This window comes from Helianthus annuus, chromosome 4 (assembly GCF_002127325.2).
Source record: "Helianthus annuus cultivar XRQ/B chromosome 4, HanXRQr2.0-SUNRISE, whole genome shotgun sequence".
Classification (NCBI taxonomy): Eukaryota; Viridiplantae; Streptophyta; class Magnoliopsida; order Asterales; family Asteraceae; genus Helianthus; species Helianthus annuus.
Window position 1 is genome coordinate 64,998,450 of NC_035436.2, and position 12,577 is coordinate 65,011,026.

The window sequence follows — 12,577 nt, forward strand, 5'->3', positions numbered from 1 at the left end:
TTGCACAGTCCACCAGTATACGACTTCGACTGGGTCTGCCAGTTTGACCCGAGCCTACACTTCCCAAAGTGATACTTCTGGCAGTTTTTGCACTTGGGTTTCTCTCCAGATTGCTGCCCATCTTTCCTTGACTCTGACCTTCTCTTGCTATCACCGTTCCCACGGTGTTTCTTGCCCGACCTTCGTGAGGTATCGTCCTCACGCTTCCTCTTCTCGGCCTCTTTGTTCCTCAGCGACCGTCGCCGGACCGCATCCTGAGTGAGGGACAAATATAAGTCGGTCACAGATCTGAAGGTCGTTGGCCGAGAGGCCTTCATGCTTGCCTTAATCTCGGGGGCTAACCCACCGATGAGACGAGCGATTCTCTTTGGCTCCGGGGTTAATAGATATGGAACCAACCGAGACATCGTGTTGAAGCTCGTTAGGTAAGCTTGGCAGTCAAGGTTCGTCATCACCAATGATATAAAATCGGATTCTATCTTTTCCACCTCATGTTGAGGGCAGTAATTTTCTTTGATGAGAGAAATGAATTCCTCCCATGTCATGCTGTATAGCACAGCCTTTCCCGAGGCCTGAACCAAAGCCCTCCACCAAGCAAGGGCCTCGCCCTTAAACGATTGCGACACAAACTTTACCACGTCTCTTTCCGCACAGCCACTGATGTCCATCACGGTGTCCATCTCATCCAGCCACGTCATACAATCGACTGCGCCTTTCTCCCCAGTGAAGTCTCGGGGTTTACAAGACACAAAGTACTTGTAGGTGCAGCCCCTGGCACGAGATGCATCAGTATACTTCCTTTCACGACGAACACTGTTTTCATTGGACGAGTGATTATCATCGTCCTTTTTGGGCTTGGACAGTGGTTTGCTGTGGGATTTTGAGTGTGTTTTCGGCTTGGAGAGTGGTTTGGATACGGTTCTGCTCTCCGAGATTCGGTATGTTCCTCGTATTGTCGATCTAGAGCTGCCTGAACAGCGTTGTCGACAAGAGCTTTTAATTGAGCGCCCGTTAAATGTACTTGGGCGTTATCATATTCGTCTTCATTCGTATGACTATCTTCTCCATTAGGGTTAGCCATGGTAACTTGAATCTGTTACAGAAGATAACGAAAATTTTATTTAGGAGTTTATTATTGAATTATCTTTTATGGCAATTCATTAACCATGGTAACAAAGACCATATCTGGTTAATTTGTTACTCGCTTTTATTTAGGATTTGAACATACTTATCCTAATTACAATTAATATTGCTAGTGGCATAAAAGCCTAGTCACGAGGACGTTATTATAATATTAGCCGAGATTACAGAGAATCAAGGTATGAAGGTTTGAACCGTAGTCCTTTTTACCCTTTCTGACAGGGAGTCATAGACCATTTTGTCTTATTATGACAATGATTATGGCCCATAGGCACTACATCACTAATGGATGTTTGATAATTCGGCCCCGTAGGCACTACATCGCTAATGGATGTTTAACAAGTGATCATATTCATTGATGATTTAACCCATGATTTATTATATCATTAATTTGGGCCTTGGAATCCTTAGAAGGGTTCTTATACATGAATGACGCGTGCGATTTTAACGAATCACATCTGCCACGAACGTTAACATGATTACAGAGGTTAACTGGAATTCTGAATCTTTTAATCAGGTCTTACCATCTTGGCCAGATCTTATAAAGACACCTGGCTAGGTTTCATTCTTAAGATTCTTTTTTTTTAGGCAGATTTAATTTAAAAGGAATGATTTTGATTTATTTCATATATAGTAATAACAAAAATGAAATTATAACATAACATTCCATAAACTTCAAATACGATTGCACGCTGCCCTAAACGGGACTTTTAAACAAGTACATACCTATATAGAGGTTAATAAAGAGACAAGTCCATGCAGGGACCAATACAAGATAGATGTCCGCGCAGGGACTAAAAGATAAGTCCACGTAGGGACTGAAATACGATAAATGTCCACGTAGGGACTTATTTAAAATAGGCATTACATTAGAACATATATAAACTAATGGTCACGTTTCTTCTTCTTGCCTTTCAACAGGTTTGCTAGGCCCTTAAGGAATCCCCTGTTGTTCTTTCGTTCTTCCTCGAAATCTCGCTCCACATGACTTAACCGATGGAGGATTTCTTCTTGTTCAGGAGGAGAGAAACGTGGTTGTGGCGCTGGTTGCGGAACTGGAGGTCTAGGAGGTGCTGGATACCCATGAGCTGAGTAGTCCAGTATCCCTAGGTTTCCAAAAGCTCCGTCGGGATAGCGGGCATTATACCTAGCTGCTATCACATATGGGTCGCGATCATAGTTGTAATTGTAATGCGCGTGCGATGACGGTTCGAACGGGTTGTATGCCGTTGGACCCGTGTATGCAGGTATTGGGTGGTCATACCCAAATGGTGGCGAAGATGGTGCAACTGGTGCGGAGTTCGCCTCCTGTACTGGACTTGAAGGTCCTTCTTCAGGTACTGACGGATAGTGACTAGCACTCGAGTGGCGAGGGGTGCTGAAATGAAATTCCCCTCCTCGGGTAGACATCCGTGCGCCTGATCTTCTTCGCCTTGGCGGATCTGGAACTACTGGTTGAACCGGTGGCGGTGGTGGTGGCGTAACTGCCACGAAACGTGGATCCTCGGAAGGATCTTGCTGTTGTTGTTGCTGGTGTTGTGATGTCTGATGAGATGGTGTATAGTACCACTCATGTTGGTTGAACAACGCCTGGAAGCTATCTGGGCCCTGATAAGGTGTCCCATGAAAAGAAGACCCATCGGAGATCTCGATAGGATGTGTGGGCGTACCACGAGCAGGTTCTATTGGATCTGTGTCCTCATCCATGTGGTCTTCTGAGAAGTGATCCTGTGGTCCTAACGGGACAAAGCCTGCAGGTTCCTGAATGTAATCTGCTGGGTTAAACTGACCTCTGAAGTAAGGAGTGGGATAGTCAAAAGCACGGTGCGATACCGAACGCTGCAGAGGTATGTAGGAGGGTTGAGGGTTATTGGGATCATTTTCGGAATCTGGCCCGAACGAGTGACGGTATGATGGCGTCGAGCTATGCGAGGTAGAATGTCGAGCAGGTTCAAAAAGGTTTCTCCGTCTCTGGGGTTCTTCACTCCTTGTGCTGGAAGGAGCTCGAGTGTTTGATGGTCCAGCTTCGTGATCATTGTGAGTAATGATCGTTCCTCTGCCTCTTCTTCCTCCTCCTCGTCTGATTGCAGGTGGCATTTTCCTGCTTTCATAACTTTAAATAACAATAAACAATAAAAGACAAACTTGGAATAACAATTCGAATTTGTCCTAGGTTCTTGTCTAGACTCAAGTATGTGCAATTGTGTCACTGAGATTAAACACATTAGGATAGTGTTTAATTCACTCAATGTAGGCTCTGATACCAACCTGTCACACCCCGATTTCCACGTGTATCAGCGGTGGGCCCGGTGGGGGATTACCGTGACGTAGTTGGCAACAATATAGTCAAACCACACAATTATATGAATGCACAGCGGAAGCAATAAGATAATGTATTTCAACATTTAAGTGTATATCAATGTATCACCATTGTTGAATAAAAATCCACAGGGGATCAAAATAATACATAAAAACATTGTTCAACAGACAAGGCATCAAGAGCTTGCGAGACTCCTTAAGACGCTAAGGAGCTATAGCCAGCCGATTTCGTTTAGTACCTGCATTTAATCTTTTTGGGAAAATACGTCAGTTTACACTGGTAAATACATTCAACCGACACTTTTGTAAAATGTTTATTAAAATTGATTTGAATGCACAAGGCACAAACTCTTTTATAACTTGGGATAATTTATAATTAAATCTTGTAAAGAATTACATGCTTGCTATGCGTTCGGTCGCCCGGGTCGTGCCGGGTTAAAGTTTAATAGACACACCACATAGCGTAAAACCGAGGTGGGTAAACCAACGGTTACACCTTTAATTAATATAGACACAATGCCGGGTGTACGCCTACACCCGGATGTCGAGGTCGTGGCCATTTCGTAAAATGATGCCAAGGATATCCGGGACATGGTCATTAAGCCCCCAAAGGCGTTAAGCCAACAAAACAAGTTTTTAAACAGGTCACATTAATAATACCCAACTACAAATGAGTTGGGGTCAATTTCCCGACCAAGCGGTATTTTAGATACCGTACCCCAAGCCCGTATAACGGAAAATAAGTTAAAAGTATTTACCTTTGCAAGTATAGTCCTTAATTGATTAAATCACAGATATCTTTTACTGGGCTCCTATTCTGGAACGAAGGTTTTAAAATAACCTATTAGAATCCTAACGGGTCTTTATATTAGCCATGGCCTAGACCAGTCAGTTTCAAAGGATAGATACGGTTTAATCGCGTGAAAGGCGAAAACCGGGACTGGAATGTGATTCTGACCCAACAAGTTTGAAGGCCTGTTTTATATGGGTTTAATATTCACACTCTGGATTTTGGGGTCAAAACAATATGGTTTGGCCCGTATCGGCTAATTTATGTAAACTAGTTACATAAGCCGAACCGTGCGCGCAAAAGGCGCAACAGGTAACCGTAAGAGTCCTACACTGTTTTCCTAAGTCAATATACTTTAAATAGGTTGTGGTATCAGTAGGATACCTTCCATAATGCCCGTAACGAGTTTAAGTTGATATTATACCCCGTAGGGGTATTTCGGTCTTTTTAAAGATTAAAAAGAGGTTTTTAGAGTTCTACAGGAAATCTGAGTTTCCCGAACAGTTTATAAAGTCTAAAATACTTTTTTTATTATTTAAAATCAGTAGCAACTGGAATCGGGTCAAAAGACCTTGTAGAACTCAAGTTATGGCCGAAAAGGGCATATTCGGTATTTACCGAACCGTAGCCATAACCGCAGGTTATGAGCAGGTTAAAAATAAATAAAAATCTTTAAAAATCCCAAAATATTATTTTACAACAGTGAGTAAAAGGTTTGGTGTCGAAGTTTAGATAGGCGTTATGCTAATTGCGCTATTAAATTACTAAAGTTCCGTAATTTGCGCTATTTAGCATAACTCTTATTCTGGACCTCGGATTGACATGAAATTTTAGGGACATGTTTAGAAATCAGTAACTAAGGTTATGATTCCTTCACATGTCCGAAATTCTCGTTTTAATTTAAAAAGGGCGTTACGGTCAACTTTTAAGCAATTAACGGAAACGCGTAAAAGACTCGGACAACAACGAACCGGTCACAGAGGGTTATACCATCATGTAACCTGGTCCTAAGAGAGTCCTAAGGCATATCTAAATCAAACTTTAACGGGTCAGAACTGAAGTCAAAGCAAAAGTCAAACTTTAGCGATATTCGGCTCCGAACCGGGTCAATATAGCAAATGGCCGGATCAAACAAGCTTAGATGAGTTAATATACTTATTATCATGTTTTATGAGTGTTCAAACAGGTTGCATACCATATACATTACAGATTATATGTAAAATCGCAAAATAGCTTTCTGTTGACTTTTTCTAAGCATGTTTGACTCGTTATTTGAACTAGTTAGAATGGTGATCAGAGGGAACCCTTTTAGGGGTTTATTACCCACATAAATACCAACACATAACTATCTTTGATTCGACAAATCACTGGACCATTCGTGATTTATCGTAAAGTCAATCGTTAATTACGACGGATTGACTTTTAAGCTAAACTAAGCAAGAACTCAACTAAGAATGGTTAAGGAAGCTTACCAAGGTCCTATGCACGACTAGGAATGGATTGGTTCTGCTTTGGAGCTCCAGAGATGATCAGAAGAGCAAGAGAAGGTGTGAGGAAAACTTGTTGCACAAAGGGGCCTTTTATAGGCAATGTGGATCATCAAGATCATCACAACAAGGTCTACAAGGGTCCTTGGATGATCACCAAGTGTCCCTGGGTCCTAGGAGGTGTTTAGAGGTCGCCCATATCTTTGGAAGATCTCTACATTTATTGTTTACCATTTTACACAGCCAACAGCCAACTTTCTGTCGCTGGGCATCGCTTACGGACCGTATGGCTTGGGCCTTGCGGTCCGTAAGCCTGTGGCGGAAAACTTTTACCCCTTCACCCTCCTTACGGTCCGTAAGGCATAACCCTTATGGTCTGTAAGCGATCATCAGTGGCAAAAAAAATAACCTTTCAAGGTTTGAATAGTCAGCTTGACATTAATAATTTTGATGGGTTGCCTTTAGCCCATACCTGACCAGATGTCTGCCTATTATGCAATATGGGTTTGTAAGAAAGGTGGGCTCTTGGTTAGATGATTGTCTTGTATTATTTTCTTAAGACCCAACTATTATCTTAGATCCTTTTAATTATTACTAATGACCCGATTTAGATTAAGTGCTTATAATTTGCTTGGGGTCTCGGGATTTATAATAACGAAGTCGCTCAGAGGTATAAAATTAACATGTCGACATATTCGAAAATCCTACTGCATATCTTAATGAAATCCGGGTTTATATTATTTTTGTCGTATTTGACACGTGTCTTTTATTTATTGGACACAAAATTTCGAGGTGTTACAAAAAAGGGTGATTGTTTTGGGTTAAGAAATGAAAAGATTTAGGCTCAAAGGGGTTAACTACGGGGATTTTGGGTAGGTGGTAAAAAAAATAAAAAATAATGGTGTAGAAAGAAAAAAGGGTTAGTCCTAATGCCTTCATCATTTACTTACTCGGGTTTAAGTTGGTAAGGACCGGGAATGCATTGTCGTGGCAAGTTCTAGAGTCGTACGAACCAAGCGGCTATTCACACAAGAAATGAAAAATGAGCATTTAGTGTAAAGATATGTATTTGTATGCTCAATAAAGGCTCAAAACTCACTTTTTTGGGAATGGGTTTTTATGTGATCAAGTATATATAATCAAATTTTAACTAAGCTTGTCACGCCGTTTCATAATTTTCTTATGTTGGTTCTTTTTATCACGACGCTATCGCTTGTAAACTTGTAAAAATATAACCTTTTTAGAACTTGAAATTCCCAACTTAAACTTGGACAAGTAAAAAAATGAATTTTTTTTTTTGAAAAAAAAATTGGGGTGATTAGCGGTTCCAATAGAGTTTTGTGTAAGGCTTGTTAATTAGGACTTGCAAGATTCAAAGTATTAGCATCCCCCCCGCACTTAAATTACACATTGTCCTCAATGTGTCCCAAAAATAAGTTTTTAGGTTGATTGAATGTGTAAAAGGGTGTTAAAAGCAAAATTTTATGTTACTGACACTCTGGACACGGCCCCGTGGTGACCGGGCACGGCCCCGTGTTCAGGTGCTAGTGACAAAATTTAATAAAGAGGAACAGAAGCCTGGACACGGGGGCGTGTTCAGTGAACACGGCCTGTGTCCAGTTACCTGAACTGGGCGATTTCTGCAGATTGTACAGCACGGGGCCGTGTTGGGCGGACACGGCCCATGCTGAACTTGCTGTAATGAAGAAATTTTTGTCGGATGACCCTGTTTTCGTGCATGGGGTGATGTTTCTCGTTTCCCTTGTTATCCTTTACCATCCCGAGTGTGTTTTATTCCTGCAAATTAAACTAAAAATCTAAGTTAAACTAAGGATAGTTCCACGGAATGCCTCCGTGGTGCGCCACGTTTATAAGGGTCCTTGGCTAGACCCAAAGTGAGGTTATATATTTTCCGAGCGGGATGTTTCGCATCCCATGTTGCACCGTCGGAGAGCATCATCCAAACTCGAATCAATGACCTTCATGTAATTGACCGGGTCATCGTCCTCTACTCTCTTACCAACTCCAAACTTCACTTCCTTATCCCCAAACTTCAAAGTAAGTGTTCCGTCATTCATGTCTACCACTGCTTGCGCGGTGGCTAGAAATGGCCTCCCTAGTATGAGGGGGACTTCGGTGTCCTGTTCCATATCTAGTATGACAAAGTCGGCCGAGTAGACGAAATTGTCGACCTTGACCAATAGATTTTCAGCGACACCTTGTGGGTATTTGACGAATCTATCGGCAAGTTGTATACTCATCTTGGTAGGGCTTGTTTTTCCTAGGCCGAGTCGTTTGAACATTAACGCAGGCATGAGGTTAATGCTAGCCCCAAGGTCGGTTAGTGCATTACGAACGGGGGATTCCCCGATCGAGTAAGGAATTGTGAAGCTTCCAGGATCAATCTTCTTTTGTGGGAGCTTGTTGAGTACGAGGGCGGAGCATTCTTCACCTAAGTTAACTAATTGCAATGATTCAATTTTCCTTTGATGAGTGAGGAAGTCCCTCATGAATTTTGAGTACCTTGGCATTTGAGTTAGGACTTCGATAAAAGGAATATTAACATGCAATTGTTTTAGTAGATTTTCGAATTTTGCGAATTGCTCATTGGTCTTTTGACGAATTAACCTACCGGGGTATGGAACCGGAGGAGCCTTGGTAGGCTCTTGAATTAGAGGAGAAGTCTTCTCTTGTTGGGGCGGTGTTGTGCTTCCCTCAGTTGGCGGTGGTGGAGCTTCTTCCGAACCCACGGTACGGTTTCTTAATGTTATGAGATGGACTTGTGCTTTTGGGTTTGTTTAGGTATTACTTGGTAATGCGCCTTGTGGTCTCTCAGAGAAATTTTGAGCTAATTGATTTAGTTGTTTTTCAATGTTTTGTATACTAGCTTGTTGATTTCTAAAATTCGATTCCAATTGTTGAAATCGATCCGAGTTTTTCTTTTCAGTGTCGGAGATGAGGCGAGATACAGTATCTTCAAGCCTTTCTTGTCCACCTTGTTATTGAGGGAAATTTTTTGACTCATTTCTTGGTTGTTGAAAGTTTGTTCGTTGGTTTAGGCTTTGTTGGTTACTACTATTGCCGGGTTCTCTCCAACAAAGGTTAAGGTGGTTACGCCATCCTTGGTTGTAGGTACCCGTTGGAGGACCCGACGGCCTAGGTCTATTATCAATGTAGTTTACCGACTCTGGTTGATCATCTGTTTCTTTCATACAACTCCAATTTTCATGTGGCCCTCCACACCCTTCATAAGCCATAACCGAGACCGTTTTTGTCATTTCTAACTTTTTGATTTTTGAAGAAAGGGCCTCGATTTGGGCTTGTAAAGAAGTGCTTTCATCAACCTTATGGGCGCCCGGGGCAATAGATTTATTAACTCGGGGAGTGTGCCACTGAAAATTGGTTTGAGCAATTTCCTCAATTTGATTGTATATTTCATGTGGGCAGCGATTACCTAAAAATCCCCCGGAGCTAGAGTCAAGTGTTTGTCTTGTGTGTGGCAACAACCCATTGTAGAAAGTGGATACTTGTTGCCATACCGCAAGACCGTGATGAGGACACTTTCGCAATAGCTCCTTGAACCTTTCCCAAGTTTCATATAAGGATTCCCCATCCTCTTGTGAATATATATTAATTTCAGTCATTAATTTAGCCGTTTTAGCGGGAGGGAAATACTTATATAGAAATTTCTGGGCTAGTTCATCCCAGGTGTTTACCAAACCAACTGGGAGGGCGTTGAGCCAAGCTTTTGCTCGGTCTTTTAGTGAAAATGGAAACATTCGAAGGCGGATGACGTCATTTGATGCTCCATTGATCCGAAAGGTATCATATATTTCTAAGAAATTAGTAATATGCAGATGGGGATCCTCGTCCGCAAGCCCATGGAAGGTTGCGGAGTTTTGAAGCATTTGTATCAAATGTGGCCGAAGTTCGAAGTTGTTAGCTTCAACATTCGGTGCATTGATAGCGGCGCCGAGATTACCCACGGTGGGTCGTAGGTAATCCATGAGGGTACGTTGGTCCGCCATTGGAAGTGGGTCCCTCGAAACCTTCTCTTGGTTTTTAGCTTTAAGTCTTTTTCTGAGAAAGCGTTCGGGTTCTTCTAGAGGTTCTTTTATGTCTCTACTAGAACTGGAGCTCATACACTACGTAGAAGGTTCAGATGTGGTGTCCGGTTCCAAGTCCTGCAATAAAAACAGAAAAGAATGTTTGTCAGGAAGTTCACCACGGCCCCGTGCTCAGTGAACACGGCCTGTGGTCGGAGATATAGCGATTGTTTTCCGGATCCTTGTTACTGGAAAGTTGGACACGGCCCCGTGTTGCACCGACACGGCCCCGTGCTCAGCTCTCTGTAACTCGGAAAATAAAAACTGCCAGTGACACTGCTGGGCACGGCCCGTGTCCGACCAGGCATGGCCCGTGCTGAGCTCTGCAGAAGCTGAAAAATTAAGAAAATCTTAAAAAATAAAAATAAATTGGAAAAAAATGATTAGGCCCCGGCAACGGCGCCAAAACCTTGATGTGCGTTAGGTGTAATAAAATTTAGGTGTATATTTTAAGCCCTTTTTACATTTTTTAGCCAAGTTTTAAATTTATAAACACGATACTCACTAACACTAAACACACATATGGGCAAGTGCACCCATCGTGGACGTAGTACAGTGTTGGTAAGATACCGAGGTCGTCCAAGGACACAAGAGAGCTTTTAGTACCGGTTTATCCTCAACGTCTAATCAAATCAAAATGTTAGGAAAAGATTTTTTTAAACTAGAAAAATAAAACTAACTAAAATGTTGAAAAAGAAAATAAAAGTAAAAACAAATAGACAAGATGAATCACTTGGATCCGACTCGTGTGTAGTGTAACCTTTGATTATTTTCGCACTTTTGCACTTGTTTAAGAGATTATCTTAGTTATTGTAGTAGGCCCCTCTTTTGAAGGTGATTATTGAAAGATAATTAATTAAGTTATTAATGCATAATGTGGTAGGCCCTTCTTTTGAAGGCGATGTTACCCTCGTCTAAGTAGTCTGAGTCAGCATGGATACAGTCCTAAGTAGCCGGGTTAAAGTTTTAATAGTAGTTTAACTTATGAGGGGATCAAAGATTTTAGACCCCCGCCATCCAATACCGCTGGGTATTGAAGGAGGTCCTACTAAATTTGACCCAGATCCTTTGCAGGATCTATACACCGAACAATGGCAAGACTATTACCAAACCGTTCCCTTAACCCCCGACCAGGTAGCCAACATACCTCCATATAGACCGTGGAGATATGAATGGTGAAAATCTTTTATTTTATATAGACAGTAAAATAATGCCAAGACACCACGGACAAACGATAAGGAAGAATCACCTTCAACATAAGAAACTAGTAATTAAAGTCATTTATACAAAACCAATTAAAATGTTCAAAAGATTAAAAAAAAATGTGTTACACTAAAAACTTGTCTTCACCAAGTGATGTAAGAGACTTAGGCAAACATGGCCTTTGATTGTCAAGAACTCTTACGATCAATCTTGGATCCCGAGACGACTCACACACTCTATGATGGACAATAGATGATGGTGGTGGATGATGGTGTTTTGATGGTGGTGGGTGGTGGGTGAAGTGTGAGAGAGGTGGTGTGCCAAGGGATGAGTTGCAAGAGCTCCAAGCACTCCTATTTATAGGCTGAACAGAAGCCTGGGCACGGCCCCGTGTCCATCCGACTCTCTCTTCATTAATTGCAATTCGCAATTTCATTAAATGCGTCTGCAACAGTTGATGTAATTTATATGTTGCATTTTGTGCACATCACGTAATTGATGTAATTTATATGTTGCATTTTGTGCACATCACGTACGACAACGTGCGTGATTATGTGTATAACGTGCGTGATTAATGTTTTAATCATGCGTGATTAATGTTTTCCAACATGCGTGATTTGGGTTTTTTAGTTTATAACATGCGTGATTTTCAAATGAACGTGCGTAATTATCTGTCGTACATGATGTACTTTAAGCCGTATTGTATGTTAACTGGCCTCTCTCTCTCTCTCTCTATATATATATATATATATATATTATATGTTAGGTTTCACATCTAATTCATATAAAGCTACTTCGTGAACCTTGTCAACCTTCAATAAATCAAAAAGGATGTGATGATGTTCTAGTTGAACCACCCGAATCCGCATGTTCATCTAGTTAGCGAACGCCCCAACCCCCTTAAACACTCTATGGATGGTTGTTGGCCTAAACACTTCAGAAAATTGAAAAACACAATGTCTCTTTCCAGAAAAAAAAAAAAAGTGAACTATGTCTTTTTTGTAATTATATAAATGCATTGAAAGAGCTTCGGGAAGAATAAGTTTTAACGGACAAACAATAACCTTCAATGAACTAAAAAGCATCTAACTACTCTACCAACATTGAGCGCTCCAATTTTGGTGAATTATTGATAACATAGCTGGCAGCTTCGAAAGGTATAACTATAGTGTGAACTTAATGGTCGAAAGGAGTTCGGCACAAATACTAATTTATTATACGAGTAAAGTGCAAAATGATTAAGAGCATCCATAACGCTATTATCTATAAAACTCTATAAATCTTCGCCTAACCATGTCACATCATATTTCAAACTCCACTTGTAAACCTCTAAATTTCTCATAAGAACAAATCTCTACAAACCTTTTCAAAAACTAACAAAATAAAATAACATTATATAAATAGTTTGTGTCATTGTGTGTGAGGGAGATGAGAATAGGGCCACATGTGAGGTCCTTGTCTACGGTCTTGAAGACCCCACCCACAACGCAAATGAGACCTTTGCCACGTTAACAGCATGTGCATGCTTTAAA

The 12,577-nt window shown here is 41.3% G+C and overlaps 1 non-coding gene across 1 annotated transcript; it reads left to right on the forward strand.

Annotated features, from left to right (window-relative positions):
- Positions 1-9,279: 9,279 nt before the first annotated feature.
- On the forward strand, positions 9,280-9,386 carry LOC118491750. Its single transcript, XR_004892195.1, has one exon. It is a non-coding gene; the product is annotated as a small nucleolar RNA R71 (small nucleolar RNA).
- The last annotated feature ends 3,191 nt before the right edge of the window (positions 9,387-12,577 follow it).